Below are 20,074 nucleotides of genomic sequence, written 5' to 3'. Positions count from 1 at the left end.
GTAAATAGCGCTCCAAATAGCCGCACCATTATGTAGAGTAATTATTGCCTTTTAAACTGAATGAACTATTTACCCTCTCCAAAGTGTAATCTATCTCTAGTATTCAAATTCCTCTGCGGATTATAGTATTCAAATAGCCCTCGCTTTTGCGCACACATAAACTGATACAAAGGTTTGTTGCCATAAAATTGTGTGGACCATATCATATCATAAAACCTTCTCTCCCATCTGCCGCTCACCAAGTGAGTATAGAGTTTATCAGCAAGCAAAGAAAATAAGCAAATGTTTCCAACCGTTCCCTCTTTTTCCGTGGATAAGCAGGGACCACTCAGGTGCATGTCCCAGAAATACAAAGAAACATTTTGTCCTGGACTGCTTTCGCTTTTTTCTTTTTTTTTTGCTTTGCATAAACATGCTATCAACTCCTTTAAACACAGACATATGCACTAACATGATTGTGGGCAATGTGAAAACTGTTCTATTACTCGTCGCTGCTCGCCAAAAAATGCTCGTAAGTATGAGCTCCACATTCAGTCTCTTGAGGAGACTTTCTTTCCTGTGAGGCCTTAGCAAGCTAAGGGGCCCAGACTCAGACCAGGAGCTATATTTACACCCCCTCCCCATCCACACATTCTCACATCCCCCACAACACCTTCAGCCACCTGCACCCCCCTCCCAACCTCGCCCTGATCCACCACACTGCCCTTAAATATAGATTCCCATCTCTCAAGTGGTAGTCTCAGAGGGATTCATAAACAGAAATGGCAGTCATCAAGACGGACATATCTAACAGGAACTGTGATATATAAGACAGGGGCAAACAGAAATAGTTTCTTTGTGGGTGTAAGCATGCTTAGTCCATCCACATGTTCACAATGTTGTGGTTTTTAGCTATTGTAATAACAATGGTTGAAAAAAACCCCCAGAAATGACAGCAAAGGCCTGATGAGGGCTGCTTGAATTTGAACGACGGGTTTGACAATCCCTGTCAGCAAATGTAGAGTGTGTGGTTTTATATATGTGTGTGTGTGTGTGTGGGTGGGGGTGTCTTGTGGAAAGAGGCTATAGCACGAAGCAGACTTTCACCCTGGGAATTTCACCATCTTCTACTAGACCCCCCTGCCAGAAAAAAGCCCAAACCCCAAACCCCACAGGATTCACAGACACCTGCTTCCACTGAGTGAGAAGGCAGCTGCTTGTGTGTATACTGAATGGTAGTGGTTTACTGATAATAAAAAAAAACCCCAATATATACTGGGATGAGAGATGCAAGACACAACGTATCTTTACTCTTTTGCAGTCCCCGCTTCACCATTCAACAGACCTCACTGACTAAACTAATAAAACAAACAAACCAGGCTTTACGTGCGTCTGCTTATTTCAATAAATGAAAAACTGAGTGTCCACTTGTGACTGTTATCAGAGCAGCGGTGTCTATCAGAAGAGGTTGTGGTAATGCACAAAGTCATCAAAATACTGGACTGCAGTGCGCTTTTGTTGATAGTGAATAATTATTTATTTTATTTTTTTCCGAGTTCATTTCAGTTCACGTCAGGGTTGCTGTCCCCTCACACAGAGAAACAGAGTTTTATGTAGTTTAAATCATGTAAAACAGAAGAGGAGCTTCAATTGTAAAAAATGCAAAAGTGGCTTGTAAATCATTGCATGTGCACCTACATTCATTTAAGCTCAAAGAGGCTCTTATTGGCTGTTTATGTGGGTCACAGGGGCAAAAGCTGCTGTCATAATGTTGCTCTTGTTTCTGCCTGGTTCTGTTTAGGTAAAGTAAAGCAACCTCTAGTTATACCCTTTTTCCATGGTCTGTTTTTATTGGGTAATTATAAAGTCATATTTTAGAATTATAATTGCATTTTTAAGAGTTTCACCTGCCACTGAGTCACACTGTTACATTTTTATAAGGTATTTAGCTCTAAAAGTCAAAGCAGAAGTTTACTCTCACTGCTAGTGTTTTTTTTTTTATTCCATCCTCCTTTCCCTTTTCAAATCAAACATGTCTGTCGCAAGCAGATTGGCTCATAAATTCGGTTTGTGTGTCACAATAGATTTATAGCAGGATGTTGCAGAAATGGCGGGCTCCTGAACGTGCACGTGCATATGCACAAAAACACACACATGCCACTAGTTCACATGCTGGCCAGCGTGCTCTGGGTCTGCATAGATTACTCTAGCCTGATTTCCTCATTCCCTTGTTGCTGTTGTGGTCGGAGATATTCAGGCAAGAGCAGCCGCTCCCTGCTGGCAGTGGTCAGGTAGAAGGGCAGGGCTGTGCTGGCTGGGCCTGATAACTACCGTCCCCATCCATGGTACAGAGAAGAGGAGAAAAATGGGAGGGGGGGAAAGCAAAAAACAACAGAGCTCCATGAAGTTGAAATTGGAGTTCCTACAATTACTGAAACCTGTATGTAAAATGTCGCAATGTAGTTTGTGAAAAAGGCCTTTAAAGCAGGTTATTTAGTGGTTATTTGTGTGGAGAAGGTCAGCAGAGATCCGACAATTTACTAACATGCATAAGGCATAAAAAATATTAAAACAATCCATGTGTAGACACATAAATGAATTAATAACTTCATTTTAATGGGACAATTTTGTCCCAAATATGCACAGACTGTATATAAAATGTGGATGCAGCCTCTGGGTCTGAAAATGAAGCTAGCGTGCCTAAAACCCTCGTTCCTCCTACTGGTCAAAGGTGGGCGACTTTTCAGGTTGCTAAAAGAAGTCTGATTGATGGGAAAATGACCCGACTTCTAACTTGATTTATGACCTCAGCAAACACTTTCTTAATGAGTGTTCAGTCTCAGTTGATAGTTTCATATTCTGTTTGATACAACATGACGTTCAATTTGGAAATTACTGTTCCATTTGTGGCAACCTAAACAACAATGGACCCACCCATTCTAAATGAAACAGTTCACACTGGCCAAGTCATTTCACAAAAGAAATTTACGGCATTTTTTTTCCATCATTTTTTGCCTGCGAATAAACTGATCTGACCAATCAGATCACTGCATTTGGCAACAAGTGCGCTCGTTGTTCAAATAGTGCACCGGTAGTAAAAAGTTGTGCATGTGCCCCGCTGGCATGTACGAAAGTGGCCTTAACACAGCTTCAACTTCGGGGTCAAACCATGAAATTTGAGGTTTTTATTTTTCGCAAAAAAATCAAACACTTTCAGTGTGTACTTATGTTATTCTAAAATTTCACATCCAAAAAATTTGAGTCTTACTTTCACAACGCCCCTGGTGTTTATTCATTTCATTTACAATGAACATTCATTTGAAAATGATATGTTACATTTTCAAAAAGGAAACTTGACTAGTGCAACTTTAATCGGTCACCAAGGAGTACCGCCTAGATTAGCTGGGTCAAAGGTTAAGGATAATACCTCAAAATACCTCCCTTTTCACATGTAACATGTAGCAGCTAGGAGTTAAATCCTGATTGGTTTATTTACAACAGTTTTTTCTGGGAAAATATTGGGTGACAGTGAATTCTTGGACACACAGATAGGCTTGTTCAACCCGTGTGTGACCTGAAACCACAGGCTCATTGTTGCTGGTGACACATTTAATGTTAGAATTACCAAGTCAGTTAAACAGCTGAACATCCCCTTTTTTTAAAAGAAATTTGGTGCTGCTATATGACTACGAAAGCATGCATGCTGATTTTTTTATCTATCGTCCATACAGAATAGTTGTTCTTTTCAGTTATCTGTTTGCAGATAGAGGTAAAGGTGCAGGACCCCTGCTCAAAACGTCCACATTTGGCTGCCATGTGAGGACCATAACACACGGGCATGGATGCTCTATAATATGAGCGCGCTCACAATCACGAAACGCACATACATGCATATGTTCAGACGCAACCAGAACACACAGATTGAGCAGATAGTCGTTGCCACGTGGAAAGAGAGACTGAGGGTGAAGAGATAGTCGGGTACAAGAGTGAGCGAGGCAGAGAGAGAGAGATGGGGAGTGCTGCTGAAGTGATTAGACTCATCTGCAAGTCGCTGTCTTCCCAGATTTGGCTGCCATTCGTTAGGCCGTTTGTTTATTTGTTGTTGTTTTTTTCAGGAGCAAAAAAATGTATAGACCAATGTGCCTGCTGCAGATAGCCAAAAACAATAACTGTAAACATTTGAAAAGGTGGGTCAGTACTGCTAAAGCAGTGCCAACGAGGTCAAAGAGCAAAAAACAGACGTTAGGCCATTAGATAAAAGACTGAAAGAGTCGAGTAAATAAATAAATAGAGGGCAACAGAGAGGTGGGCTGTTCATTTACGGAAATGATGAAACTGTAGCCTCATAAAGTTTAAATTTGAAATAGGACTTCACTTAAGGATTCACTGCACTATCAGCTAACGAGCTTAATTTGTTTGAATTAATTAATCACTCTAATATTTGGTCTAATACTATGTGAAATCAAAACAAAGTCCATGGTTGTTTCGAATTTATTATATTAAATAGTTCATTAAATTAGTGAAATGACATCATCCTAGTCAATTAACAGGGGCGGCTACTTTAACCCACTGTAGGTATATTTAATAAAACGTAGGGATGTAAGTGTAATTTTGCTATGAACAAATATGAAATTCTGAATAAACGGGAGAGAAAGAATGCCTCGTAAACAATAAATAACACTACAGTACAGCAGTGTCACATTTGCAAGCTGCAAACTGTAATTGGTGTTATTTTCCAATCATTCATATCAGGGAGTCACACAACGCTACCATTTATACTCTGCGCTCAGGTCTGTGCCACGCTCCTGTCTCTCTGTGTAATTTTCATAACAATCCGTCACACTGGAGACAAGCGTGATCTCGAATCTTTGTATCAAACAGGGCCTTTATAGGTAACCACACACACATACACATACACACGCAGACGCACAAACGCTGACATCCTCGCAGGCTTCTGGTGCTGGAGTGTGGTCAAATTTCTCAGCCTGACAGCAGGTTACCGACTTCCCAGCAACACCCCCCCCCTCCACCAAAAAAAAAAAAAACATGCCATACACTCGCACACACGGCAGACACTTCCTCTTAGAGCCCATTTTGTCTGCTTTCACACTGGCTCTGTCTAGGTTTTTTTTTTATTACACACACACAGACACATGTGAACACACACAAAGTAAGGCGTGACTGAAAAAAATGATACGCTTTAGAAACTAGAGCAATTTTTTAACGCTATGAATCCAAGAAAATGTAGAAACTGCTATGTTTACAATGGTTTGTGTGCGCAAGTGCTTGGAGAGGTCTGTTTGGGTTAGGGATTGAGAGTGTAGGGTCATGGTGTGGCTAACTTTTTGTCTTGACAACTTCTACTTAACTACAGTAACAAGTATCCCCACCCCACCTGCTTCCTCACACACACAGAGGCGCACACACAAATTTGCTTGGCACAAAATGACATGTTTTCCCGCCCAGCCTTGGTCCAGCTTCCCCATTCACCTGGGTAAATAGAGCAGAAGGAAGGGCCTTTCAATAGGGCCCACCACACAGACCCACACACAAACACACGTGCGCACACCCGCTACATTCGCTACAGCCCCTCCCCTCCTGCCATCACTTCCCAACACTGCAACTGGCCACGAACGCACATTTTAATTTATCCTTAATCCAACATGCGATAAAACACACACACTCGCCTCTCGTCTGTCCGCTCCATTGTTGTCTCTAAGCGATCCTGACAAGTCGATTCACAATGGCACGATCATGCCTGACTGCCCCGATTTAGGACACTTGTCACGGGGGTGCCCCAACCATCAGTACAATCTGCCCTACATCCACCCTCCATTCCTCCAAAACACACTCACACATCCCCTTCAGATACACACCCGTCCAGTGGGTGTGGTTCGAAGTAATGGGGTGAAAGTGGCGTGCGTGCGAGTGTGTGTTTCTGTGTGTCTATCTGCCTGCAAGTGTGATAATTGCACCAATGAGATAACAATCCTCAGACCTCAGGCTTGTTTGTGGTCTGCAGTCCAAAACACAGCCAGGCTGAAAAGGCAAATGCACACACACACACACACACACACACACACACACTGATAAGCACACACACACTTTCTCTTTGTATGTATAACACCTGTTATGAAACAAGCTGGTGGATAGAGTGGTGACTGTCACATTCTGACATCATCTTCAAAGTTAGACAGCTGAAGCAAGCAAATGCTCTGCTGTACACAGTAGGGTCTTTTTTCCTCGCTTTGTAATCGCGTATGCATGTGTGTGTGTGTTAGAGAGACGAGGAGAGGACATATGGGCCAAAAATGCACGAAGAGGGAAACAAAACAAAGAAAAACAACGGCACAGCTGGCGGTGAATGCATCGCACAGTTTTAGAGGACAGCGAGTAAGTGCAATGATTAATAACACAGTCAATATGAACACTAACAGGAAACATGCATTAAAATGCAACTTTCCAGCCTATCTGTTAATTACACACACTGGGGCAAGGTGTGTGTATCTATGAAATAACATGATGCAAAACAGCAAGAGCGTATGTACTGCACGACAGAAGGGACCTGTGGAGGTGAACAAACATGATGAACAAGGACCATGGAATGATGATAAACTTTATCGCAATATCAGAGTGGGCGTTATGCCAAAGGTAAACCAGTTTGAGGCAAGTTCTTAATTTCTGCTCCGACATCCGGATTGAATCTGGCATAAACAACATGAAAGCACGGATCCGTCCTGCCAGTTCAGGCAGGTGGTGGCATACTAGTGTGGGGGATATTTTTTGTCACACTATGGGTCCTTTAATATTATTAGTATTATTTAAACCCTGCAGCCTACCTGAGTGTTGTCGCTTACCATGTCCACATCTTTGACCACAGTGTTCCCCATCTGCTAACGGCTGCTTCCAGCAGGATAATAAACCACAAATTAAATCATCAAATCATCTCAAACTGGTTTCTTGAAAATTATAATAAGTTCATTGTGCTCAAATAGCCTCCATTGCCACCAGATTTAAATCCAATAGATCACCTTTGGGATGTGTTGGATTAGGAGAATTAATGCAATTGTGAAGGCAAAATGGATTCCATGCAACACTAGCACTAGCACTAGCCAACACTAGCAAAGTGTGCCTAATAAAAGGGCTGGTGAGGTGTAAGTAGATGTGGTTAAAGGGCCCCTTTATACACACTGTGCCCTACCTGGCAAATGGCACCATACGACAAAGTTGTTGTGATGTCACGCCACAACAATGGTGTTTCTGCCATTTGTGCAGTTCTGGATTTTTGTAACTTGGCGCGTTGTGTCATGCCCCTGTAGCTGGATTGAACACATGAGTGTAGGCGATCGTGTTCGCTTTTCCCACTGTTTTAATGATCTGCCAGTACAGAGTCTCAGAGATTCACAGATTATGCACAGGGAGATGTTGTAACAGTCTGAAAGCCTGTGACTACTGCATGACTACCTTGGATACTAATGACCTTCCTGATTTCAAAATCAAAATCCCATCCACTTATGATCAAAAACTGTCAGAAGCACTTTTTAGAAGAGCACCAGTTTTGTTTCAAAGTCCAATCTGTGGAGCAAGTAAAACAAGTTTTAAGTCCTGACTTAAAGAATCAAAATTCTTTAATTTTAACCTTTATTAAAACATATTAAAATACATTATTAAAACACCTAACATATTCTTTTTGTATTTGTATATTTCTTCTTTTGTAACTTGCAATTTTTGAATTCCGAAAAAGTGAGGGAGCATTTTTTGTAACTTGCAAGTTTTGACTTCCGAAATAGTGAGGGAGCATTTTTGTAACTTGCAACTGTGGAATTCTGAAAAAGTGAGGGAGCATTTTTTGTAACTTGCAAGTTTTGACTTCCGAAATAGTGAGGGAGCATTTTTGTAACTTGCAACTGTGGAATTCTGAAAAAGTGAGGGAGCATTTTTTGTAACTTGCAAGTTTTGACTTCCGAAATAGTGAGGGAGCATTTTTGTAACTTGCAACTGTGGAATTCCGAAAAAGTGAGGGAGCATTTTTTCTAACTTGCAAGTTTTGACTTCCGAAAAAGTGAGGGAGCATTTTTGTAACTTGTAATTTTTGTAATCATGAAACTCATATTTCCTCTAAGAAAGAAGCTCACTTTTCCTCCCTCTTTGCCTCTACACTCAATTACTCATTAATAACTTTTTAAATGAGCTGCCTCGCAAGGTCATTTTATTTACAGCGTGTTCCTTAATTAGCAGGACTTCTTCGGCACCTCACCTTCTTTGTACTGTCTGATGGTGGTAGGGGCATGGGGGCAAGGCTCAACTGAAGGAAGAAGAAAAATGTCACATTAAACACATTATACGGACAAACTGGAGGAAACCTTACAATGTGTTACTTTTGTTTTTGGTAGTACAAACCACAGAGTGGAAAATTGTCATGATGAAAGCTGATGTCATTTTTTGTCATCACATGTCTTCCATGGAAGTTGACAGGAAAAGAACTAATGCTGACAAAGAATGTGCAAAACTGATTAAGTGTGCATCCGCAAGTGCTCATCCTTACTGTTATTAAATCCTAATAAGACTGACCTTTCCCCTTAAATTAAGAATTAGCGCTGAAAAGAGCTGTAAACGCCCTTTGGACAGGCGGCTCTTAATCTCTTACAAAACCGTCATCTGTATCTGTCATCATAGTAAAGTTTCCTATAAGAGGGAGATTCCTCTAAAGATGAAAATTACAACATCTCAAGCATTGCTCCTTGTTGGTGTAATCCATACATCTCGTCTCCAGTGGCTGCCGAGTGATGATGTTATCACAGGCGGGGAACTCTTAACAAACACTCTGGAGTGTGTGGGCGTCTGTGATAAATATACTCAGCAATGCAGACGGCAGGTTTTTAACACCTGTCCCCTTAAAGATAAGAGCAGCAGATACCAGGCTGGTGGAAAGGTGTGTTTCAGGGGGCTTATCTGAGCTGATGGATCTTGAAAGTTAATCAGCATGGATACATGCTGGTGAGACTGATTTGTGTATACACATTGCTAAGCAGATTATGCAATTTAGGACATTCAGTCGATTAGTCTATTTCTTTATGGGTTTCAAACTTTTAAAATTGAAATTTGGGCAATTTTCCCCACTAGGATCATTTTCTCATGTACGTGCACCTTGCTTTCAGAATTGCTACTAGATTGTTCCCTGGACCTCTATGAGCACTCTGCTCTTCTCTTTTCACATAACTAAACTTTTGTGTAAAGTATTATTGCATGTGATGACACTATTTAGCTGAAAAAAAATACATGATTACAAAACCTGAAAGTCTGGTGTACGCAATGCGATTTATCTATCTACCATCCAGAATGCCCACCTACAAAGCAAATCAAGGCTCACTTTTGATGCCATTTAATTTGAATGCACTCGCGACTAGCAACTCTATTCACACTCTGTTCGCTGCTAGCTAAACAGATTATGGCATCACATATAAACACCTTCAACCTTAGCACAGAGTCCTAATTGGAGCAGTTTCTCCATCTTCCAAGGTTGTCATGTCCCCAGAAAGCTGACCACTGTCACCCTGAAACTAAAGGCTGTCACATACATAGCTGAAGGGCTAGCTAATTAGCATTTGCTTTTGCTTAGGCACTGGGAATTTCTTGTCCTTCATATCCCAGACGGTAGATTGGCTTCATCTAGAGTGAAAACACATCAAACTTTCTGAGATTTTCTACCCTTCATCCTGATGGCAATGACCGGGGGGGGGGGGGCAAGATTGACAGTAAGGAGCTGTGATGGGGTTTTTTTCTGTTTTTATTAATGCAGGTGGTGCTGTATATAAATCAGAAGTGGCAAGAACTTTTCCAGAGACTTTCCTGAACTTGAACTTGAAATAAAGCAGGTAAAACTGTAGTCTTGAGAGCTTGAAAAGAAGGCACTTGACTTCTCAAGGTTTGAGAAGACATTTTTCCTCTCACCCAAGAGGCTTCAAACAACCGCAACACATGGGGGAGCATTTTTGTAACTTGCAATTTGTCCACTTCAACAGGACAAGACTCAGCTGTATCCCTGTGAGAAAGGATACCCTTTTGAGAATGCCAAAGTGTTTAAATTTCGAACCAAGAAGACAAATGGTTTGAGAGATGAGTAAAGGAGGTCATTTCTTCTCTGAGAACGACGATCGTTGAACAGAAGTGGTGGTTTACGACACCGGCTATCAGCCATCTACAATGTAGTGCTGAGATCCCTTCCAGGCATTTTAACCCCCATTCACACCTTGCTTCAGGTGATCTTAACAGGTCACGTGATGGTGGGGTGGGCCAGCTCCTCCCAGAGGTGGTAATGCCCACACCAGAGATGGTAATGCCCACACTTTTTTCACAGCCTGGCTCATTTGATGACTCACATGCTTATTAGTGGATCATTTCCAAAGGGGAAAAACACCTACTAAGGTTTTATTACCTGGGACTCTCCACCAGTTCTGTAATGTCCACTTGATGTTAAAATTCCCACCTTTACAATATTGAAAAAATGTTTTTAGCCTGGTGCAAAAGCAGTTTTAAACTCTTTTTTTGTCTTCCTTTTCAGTGAGACACTATACTTAGAGATCAATTATTGTGTTGTAATTTAATAACTCATCCATGTAGATACTGTAAGTTGAACTTCCTGAAAGAAATGCTGACACAGACTTGCTGTATATTAGATTTAACATCTATGAAAGTTTGTGTCCACTGGAGGTAGGTGGATTGATCCAAATATTGATAGTACTGGTATTGGTATTTGGTCAATACTAGCACTATAATATTGATATTTTCAGTCTATCTTCTATCCTCTAAGTTCAGCCCACTGGATTGCGTTAAATAAATTGTGTTTTTGGAAATGAAACAATATAACTCACACATGCGCTATGAAAGTTGTCTGAACCTTTTTGTGCTGGCCGTCGCACAAACTGGATCCTGACATGTGATTCCATTTGTCCTTAGCGATTGGGAACTCTCGCGTTAACTTTTATTGAGTGGAAAAACGTTAACGTTCATCCCCCAGCTTCACTGTGTTGATATTATGCTAACCATAGCTGCGTAGCTAGCCACCACGTAGCACATCATAATTAGGGATGGGTACCGGTGTCCGGTGCCATGATGGCACCGGTTCTGACATAAACGGTAGTAACCAGACCGAAAAGCAGCGCACATTTCGGTGCTTTATTTCGGTGCTTTTTTTTTCCTGAGCCAATTCTAGCCAATCATTTTACGTTTCCGAGGATAGTAGGCGGGGCCAGGTACGTACGTTCTTTTAGAGCAGCGCTACAGATTAAAAATGCCCAAGGCGAAGCGGTCAAAAGTCTGGCTGTACTTCACAGCAAAAGATGCAAACTCAGCAGCCTGCAACAAGTGCTTTAAGGTGATACTGTGATACTGTCAAAGGAGGTAACACCTCAAATCTGATGAAACACCTGGCGACGCATAGCGTTTTTTTTTTAAAGCCGAGAAATGCGCCGTGTTTGATAGCTTGCTGTGAGACCTCACACTGTGCACATCTACTGCGGGTGTGGTGCCTGTTATCGGACCCGGAGTTAGCACCATCCCCCAAGAACCCGAAGAGTAGAGTCCTGGCCGCTAGCCCTGTCAGTGTAGCAGAAATGATGAGGATGATGATGGCAGCAGCAGCCGTTCTTCTCTGCGTGAGTGACTTAATGTTGTTCGTGTGTAATTTACGTTGAGTAGGTAGGCTAACCACGTTATTACATTAATGCATGTAAGGTGAACTAGCAAACACCGTCGTAGTTACATGCGGCTGTCTTCTTGTTTGATGGCAGATACTCCCTTCACCCTGGCCAAAAAGGCTAAAATGACCAAAGAAAAAGTGGAAAACAGTTAAACATGAGATATATGCCCTATAGCTGAAGAAAAGGCTTACATTGTTATCTTTTTTACAAAAAAACAGCTAAACATGAGAGGTTTTTGGACAAAGTTTGTGTTTTTTCCATTGATTAAGCACTCCTTCCAGCCAAGAGTGATACCATATATGCCCTATAGCTGCAGAAAAGGCTAACATTGTTATCTTTTTTTACAAAAAAACTGCTAAACATGAGAGGTTTTTGGACAAAGTTTGTGTTTTTTTCATTGATTAAGCACTGCTTCCAGCCAAGAGTGATACCATATATGCCCTATAGCTGCAGAAAAGGCTAACATTGTTATCTTTTTTTACAAAAAAACAGCTAAACATGAGAGGTTTTTGGACCAATTTTGTGTTCTCCATTCTTTAAGCACCGGTTTGAGCACCGTTTAAGCACCAGCACCGTTTCAAAAGTACCGGTTTGGCACCGGTATCGGATAAAACCTAAACGATACCCATCCCTAATCATAATATACCAGTTAGTCTAACTTAGTTTCCTGTTTTCATTTATTTTGGAAGTGATAGCAGAGCTGTTTAAATTTTAACAGAGCTGTACATTTACATTTACATTTTTTCAGAAATCCCTCAGTTAGAACATGGTATATTATGTTTAGATGGAAACTAGTGAACTAACTTCCTGCTAACGTCTAACTACATTGACTATCATAAATTCTGTTTTCATGGATGCCTGGATGTTAAAATTAATTGTTAGACCTGGTAAAGCAGCAACACTGATAATTTTATTAAAGATGAAAGAATTTAGACAGTTTTTAACTCTGAGTGATGCCGGAGTGTTTGTTTGACTTTAGGACCTGAAGCTTAGTTTGGACCCTGAAACGGTTAATGACCTCAGGCTTAAAGACTGAATAGTGCATTTAAACAACAGAAGCTGATCTAAAGTACTTTAGAGGAAGGCACATTTACATTACACGTCCCCAGAAAACCAAGTTTCAAAATACAAGCAAACCTGAAAGGTGTGCTTTGTTGTAATTATTGTGGAAAGTAAAAATCATAGTGATTTAGTGGTCATTAAAATGTGTTCAGCTCATAAAACACCACACACAATGCTCTCCCCTACATAAGCTTGCCTTAATGAGTTAAAAGCCTTGGTATTGTTACCGGCAACGCTGGCCTTCTATTTGCTTGGTATGGGATACTAAAATTTGCAGTATTGCACAGTACTAGTTTCGACCACTGGGGGGAAAAAAACATTAAATAGAGTTAAGTTGAAAATTTGAAAAGTTATTATCCAAGCATTTCATATCCAAACAAGTTATGTAGCTCAAAATTGCAACTTACTTCACAGAAACTCTTTTTTTAAACTTTTTTTTTCTTTACATTTTTCCGTGGCACAAATGAACTTCCATACAGATCCATTCGAGGATCTGAACTTAATCTCTTTATTGATTGTGCTGTTGGAGCTGACTAACATCCAGGAAGTTTGTGCTTCAGATTTGGTGAGTGAAATTTGATTAATTTATCACTATGCCATTTAACGCTAATTGGCATATACTTGTGTGTTGCATGTATGTACGCATGCATTATGTATCCAGCTTGCTAAGCATGTTCTCAAGTGTTAGCTTATAAATTAGCACTCCAGCCAGAGTAGAGGCACAAAGCTAACGCTGATGTTTCAAAGTGCTGAGTTCAAAACCAGAAGGTGACATCACTATGGCTGTGACATTCTCCGGTTTTTGCTGTTTTTGCTCCACTCAGAGAGAGTTTAAGTTTAAACAGAGAGTAAAATGGGCTAATATACAATGCCTTAAAAGATGCAAAGTTTTACAGAATGAGGTCATCTGACTTATTTTTGCTTCTTACAAAAGCAAACAGTGAGTGAGTGGGTTACAGTGAGTAATGTGTCGAGTTTTATATTTAATACTGCAGTTACCAGTATCCACCAGAGGAAAAAAATAGCATAACTTCTTACAGAAAAAAAGATGAAAAACTACAGTAATCACATTACATTTTAGTAGCACTTTAATGTAGCATGTTACTGTATTAAATTCAGTAGTTCCAGTACTATACTGTTATGTACCGATCTTACGTGTGTTACAAAGGTTTTTCCGTTATCTCGATGCCATCTGGATAGAAAGAAAAAATAAACAAAACTTTTTTTTCTTCCTGCGCTCTACTATTAGCTGATATTAGTTTGTGTACTAGCGAGAGAAAATGGTGGTACAGCTTTTGTTGAGTGGAGATATGGCCATTACTTTTAATTTTGTTGCACAAAAAGGACAAGAGTGTGATGTCCAACTGCGTCCAGGACAGAAAAAACTTTGGCTCTCTCCAAGCATCTTGTGCAGACAGCATGCTAGCGCAAAGCTAGCCAAGAAGAGGCTGAGTGAATGTCGACCCCAGGCAAGCACCCAGAGCCTGAACTTCATCAGGTAACGAAAACAGTTATGAGCAGTCAGGCTTGCAGCAGTGTAGCCTCTATTATTACCTGTTCGTGTTTCCACAGTTGAATTTTCATCTTCAGTTTGTATTTTGGGTTTTGTTCCCCTGTGTAAAAACTCCAAGAAATATTTCATGTGTGTCCTCATTAGAATAGTGTTGGTGTGTGGAACTTAGCTTAATTTTAATGAGTAACATGAAAGTAATGTAATGAGTAGTGTAACAAATTACTTTTAAGAAAACTAGCACGCAGTGTCCAAAACATTACTTTGTTTGAGTAACCACCCCAACACTGGCTTATAATGCAACATGACAACATGAACATTAAGTAGAATTCGTGGTTTGACACCGAGCGGCTCATTGTCCTGCTCTCTCCCTCCACATTTCCTGTTACCATCCAATAAAGGTGACACCCCCCAGTATTAAGTAGTGCTGTAAGTAGTGCTTTGGTATCAATCCAAAACCCAATAAATAGAAATAAATAGAGGGAGCAATATTGCTGATATTAGTACCAATACTTTTAACTTACAAAGTCAGCATATGAAGGGGAGAGCAGTGTGTTTTTAACTGTCTCTGCAGCATTTTGGGTCACCTTCTCTTCTTTAAATGCGCTATAGGCTATAAGTAATATAGGTGTGACAGTCAACACAAAAAAAGTTGGAGGATAGAAATAGAATGTAGATCCAAAACCAATACCAGCATTGGTATCGATACTATTGTTATTTGTATAGTTTTTAATATAATCACTGATGAACCAGCATCTAAGTCTATATAATGTGTCTTTGAACCGAGACATGTACCACGATAAAGGTCGATATGACTTTATGTAAGTCACTATAGAGTTTAAGGTTATTACAGGTTAACTCATTTGCTTTCTCATTTTATTGAGCTCCAAAGCTAGCTGTACACGTATGCACACTCCGCTTTAATAACACTTGCTGTGTGCAACTGGTGAAGGCAGAAGGTTTAAAGTGTAGCCGCAGTGCTTCTATTGCTTTTTTTTTTTTTTTACATCACAAACTACTCAGTAACAATGTGAGCTTGACACCCAGGGCACACCTTTAAATATAACAATATAAAATATTTACCTTACCCAGCAGGTGTTTAAGTTGTAGAAGTCACACAAAAAAAGAAAAAGAAAGAAAACACAACAGTGTATTACTTTCAAACCTTTTTATTTGATGAGTTACACCATCTGACAACAGCTCGAGTAAAACCCAGCAACATTATACACACCTTGAAAATTTGCTTCACTCACACACACACACTCACAGTCAAAACCACAGGCTTCACAGTGTAGTTATCTGGATGCAACACTGGGGTAGTGTGACCAAACAACCAAGCAGAGGCGCCTTAGCTCATCAGCAGAAAAGGGGAGGGGGGGGGGGGTGTTGAGGTGTATCTGTGTGTGTGTGTGTGTGTGAGGATGTGGAGAGTGTGTGTCTGGTGGTGGTGGTGGGGGGGGGGGCAGGATTCAGGGTGTTGGGAGCACAGCCGTGCAAAGAGATAAGAAGTTGTGGGATTGTTGAATCGAGAGACAGAAAGCAGAGAGAACAGATGGATATGTAGACTGCGTGTGTGTGTGTGTGTGTGTGTGTGTGTGTGTGTGTGTGTGTGTGTGTGTGTGTGTGTATGTGTGTGTGAGAGAGAGAGAGAGGGTGAGAGGTTATGCTTTGTTTCAGTGTTGTCAGCATTAGGAGTTTTGAATTAGAGGCCCTACCACAAAAAAACAAGAACAACAACAAAGAAACAGCACATAGATATTTATTGTTGGGATGCAGTTTAACACAATTCACACAAACCTTCAGTTTTAATAGAGATATCTCTTTTATACAACAAAAACAAGGCACAAAGCAAAACTACACAACAAAAACTAAGCTATCACATTTTGGACTTTCATCTGATTTGCATACGTGTCATATTTTACATGCATAACAGCTTTACCACATAAAAGAGCGACACTCTAATGAGTTTTCCCCAGAAAGCGAGTTTATTACCTACATCTGTCGGGTTAAGCCCTTATCCACTCACCACGTACCATCTGCTGGGTGCAGCTCTCTACCTTACTTTTTTATCAAAGAAGCCGTTGGGGGTATTTCCAGTCCTTCCCGGAGTTTTATCCCTGAGAATTCCAGTACAAGCTGGGGAAGGGTTGAAGGTGAGAGGTCGGTGCTGGATAATATTCCTTGACAAAGACAAGAGTTTAGCGAGTAGGCCAGAGCCTGAGTGCTTCTCCTCATAAAACTGATATCCAAATACGTGGTACGGTTTTTAGTGTCCGCGTAGCGCATGCGTGTTAGCGCCATCGCATCGAATGCACGGACTCGAATTATTACAGGGAAACGCAACACTCAAGCTCCGTGGCTACTGCACATCCTGCTTGCAGAGTACTCACACATGCAAATAGCCAGATAAGTCTCGCACCTTTTCTTTTATGCACATGTACAGTGGTGCTGTACATGAAAAGAAAAAAAAGATGGCAGGGTGAGAAACAACACAGCAAAAAGCAAAAACAAAACTTGACAAGATTTCGCACAGCTTCACACCCAAGGCTCTCTTCGAGCGGCCACTCACGTATTCTCACCAAACACACCCGCGGCAGAGCTCAGCTGAAGTAAGCAAATTTTCCTGGTGTTGCTGAAACCAGCTGTGTGTCTTCCCTCACGCAATTACTCAGACACACACACGTGGGCGCAAGTACCTGTCACTTCCTGTCTTCGTGATGTCACGGTCTCGATCTCACACCTGATGGATGTTAGGTGCGCTTGTTAAGAGTGGACACCGGGGCAGTGGAAGCAGAGGGAAGCAAGACGGGAAAGGGAAATGGAGAGAGAGAGAGAGGAAATGAGACACAGGAGCAGCCGCGTGGTTGTTGTTTTTTTGTTGTTGTTGTTGTTGTTTTTATGCAAAAACAATCACGGCTCTGCCAGTGCGGCGGTGTACAGATGAGCAGGGAGGCAATGCTGTCGTTCGGTTAAAACACTGCTCGGTTGAGAGTTTTGGCTGCTTTTATTACTGGTACCTGCCCGTGGAGTGCTTTCAAGAAAGTGTCTGAACGTAGGAAGACAAAATGATACTGCAAATCTCGGCGTGCGCTCTCGCGTCTGTCTCTTTGTGAGTGTGAGGCGGCTTTGTGAGGGTACATTTGGTTCAAATTATTTTCTGAGAATGTGAGGGCCCACATCAGATGCGTGTGCCACATGTATTGACACACGCTCCTACACATACACAGACACACACCCTGTCATAAACAAAGGGTCCTGTGGGAGGAAGTGTGAGAGAGGGAAAGTACCTCATCAAGACAACAACAACAGCAGAGGTGTAGGGAGTGACAGCTGCTCACTGAGACAGACATGAGGGATCACCTCTGTACCATAACAATAAACACAACAGGCCACGGTATGATTGACTTGACTCTTGACTGACAGACCTGCACACACATCTTAAGGACACATCTGAGGGAGGGCTAAAATGCTATTGGGGGTCTTTTGCACAGTTTTGGACACCTGTTGTAATTCAATTGGATGCAGGGAGGTATGTGCTGTTTGAGAGACAGTTTGCTTTTCTGTCCATGTTAAGCTGTTATTTTTCTATGGAAACTGACATGTTAGCACAGCAGACCACAATCAAATGATTATTTTCTAGTTATTCAGGGACTAAACCTGAGAAGAAAACTGAAGCCACAACAGGAAAGCCAAAAAACCTGCAGTCCCGTGAATGGCCACTGAGAGCTGAGGGTTGGGTAGCTCACATAGATGGTGTAAAAGATGGATGTAGGTTTGAGGTCTAAAAAAAAATCCAAACCCTGTATTGTTTTGATTGGCCATCCATCAGGGCGGCTGTGGCTGAACCCAGGATCCTCTAATCCTTATTTTAAATACTGAGCCCCGAGTTGCTCTGATGCATTTATTGGAGTACAAGTGTGGAATGTTAGCTTAAAAGTGTTTAGGTATAGAAAAAATGGCTTGTGTGAATGAGGCTTGTAATAAAAAAAGCACACTGAGTGCTCAGATAGAGTAGAAAAGCATTCTTTACCAGTCCTTTCATCCCAGCAGGTCACAACCAGTTTAAAATTGCAATGATGACGACGGCAAAAATGGTCAGTCCGAGGTTTCCTAACACAGTTCACTGATGACTAGCAAAATGATGATAGCTCACAGCCATCAGAAATGCAGCCATCCACACAGCCGTTTGGTCCATAAACAATTTACTGATGTTACAGTGGCTACACCCATATTTATGTAAGTGCAAGGTTTAAATTAAAAATTGCTTTATGAGCTGAAGCTGCTGAGTTTCAGTCTCTATGGCTGAATGTCACATTGCTGATCAGGCATTAGCTTTATTTTTGCTGAGAAACAGAGCATTAAGCAAAAAGGATTTAGTATTTCCTACTGTCTGTTTCCAACAGTAGTTTGTTTCCTACATAACATAATATCTTTATAAAAGCAATCAAAAATGGTAGCGAATCACTTTTGCATCACTTTATAAAGATGAGACATTGTTCTTTTTTTTCTCCCCCTCTGAATGTACTGAATGTAAAAAAGTATTCTTTTATTTCATGTAAGCATTACTAGTATAAACAGACACCGCTCTCGGTCAGACACCAGATGTCTTCACAAAATAACAAAGGCTGGGACATGCTCAGCGCTGGAACTTGTAATTGTACAGGCGCAACACAATGCAAACACTTTTTGTTGCATAGAAATGTTGCTTTGACCTTTACTACTTTAAATTTTTTAGCTGAGGCCCTGCTCTTTTGTGCATGAGCAAAAAAAAAAAAAAAAAAGCCCTGCCCAACTCCACCCATCCTGAACACAAACCACACAGACACACAAACACACACACAGAACACCTGACCACAGTAGGTACCCCTCTTGACCACAATTCATCGCCACGACCACACCTAAAGCCCCTGACTTATTATCAAGACCTATGGCAGTGCTAATTTAGAATTAGCACTAATTTTGCTAATATAGACTGAATATAACTGCTTTGTTTTCATGGTTGGTATAGATCACTATCAGTCACTGGTTTAGTCATTCATCGATTACTAAATTGATAAGTGAAAGTTGTGCTTTTCCTCAGGGGAACTCCCACACTCACATATGCAAACAGGCACACACCTGTCAGCAGGGAAACCACCTCCAAGGGCATGTCCATAGATAAGTTGATTATTTATTTTAATGCACAAAAATGGGAGCAATAAAAATGGACAGGAAACCCCCGTCTGTTATGTGTTAGCACTTAAACGGCGTAGAGGTATGTGTCCCGATTAGGTGGTCTTAAGTGTTATTGTGTGGCACGTTAGTGAAGATAAGTTGTAAAGTACAGGTGTGCAACCCTTTGGAGAGATAATTTGCTGGGCGGGGAGGAGTTTTTCATATGCAAACACACTCACACACATGAGTAAGAGCATCAAAGTAGATAACCCGGTGGCATGCAATTTTATCACCCAGAATGGCATTATGTTTTTTGACCCATACTTCCAACACACGCAGCATGTTAAACCAAAATGTTTCTAATTCTCTTTGACAGAATCATCCTGTTAAATTGACTTTTCTAATAATCTAAAACCTGCTATCTTTTTTAGTCTGTATCAGTTGCTCATTGTCCATGCCGTTTTACTTCCACACTGTTTGGAAGCTGGTCCTGGAAGCAATCAAAATATAGGCTACCCCTGGGAATACATACGTTGTGTGCCTGTAACATCTCGTGCCCAATGAGGTTTTCTTCTGTCCTTTCTAAGAGTTCAACTCACACAGAAGCAGAGCATGTAATCAGCATGGGGAAATTTGAAGTGTCTTGAGTGGGCGTCATCATCTACGGTAG

This window comes from Pelmatolapia mariae, linkage group LG15 (assembly GCF_036321145.2).
Source record: "Pelmatolapia mariae isolate MD_Pm_ZW linkage group LG15, Pm_UMD_F_2, whole genome shotgun sequence".
In the NCBI taxonomy this organism is placed as follows: Eukaryota; Metazoa; Chordata; class Actinopteri; order Cichliformes; family Cichlidae; genus Pelmatolapia; species Pelmatolapia mariae.
The sequence above is the reverse complement of the archived record's forward strand: the minus strand, read 5'-3'. Positions refer to the sequence as shown.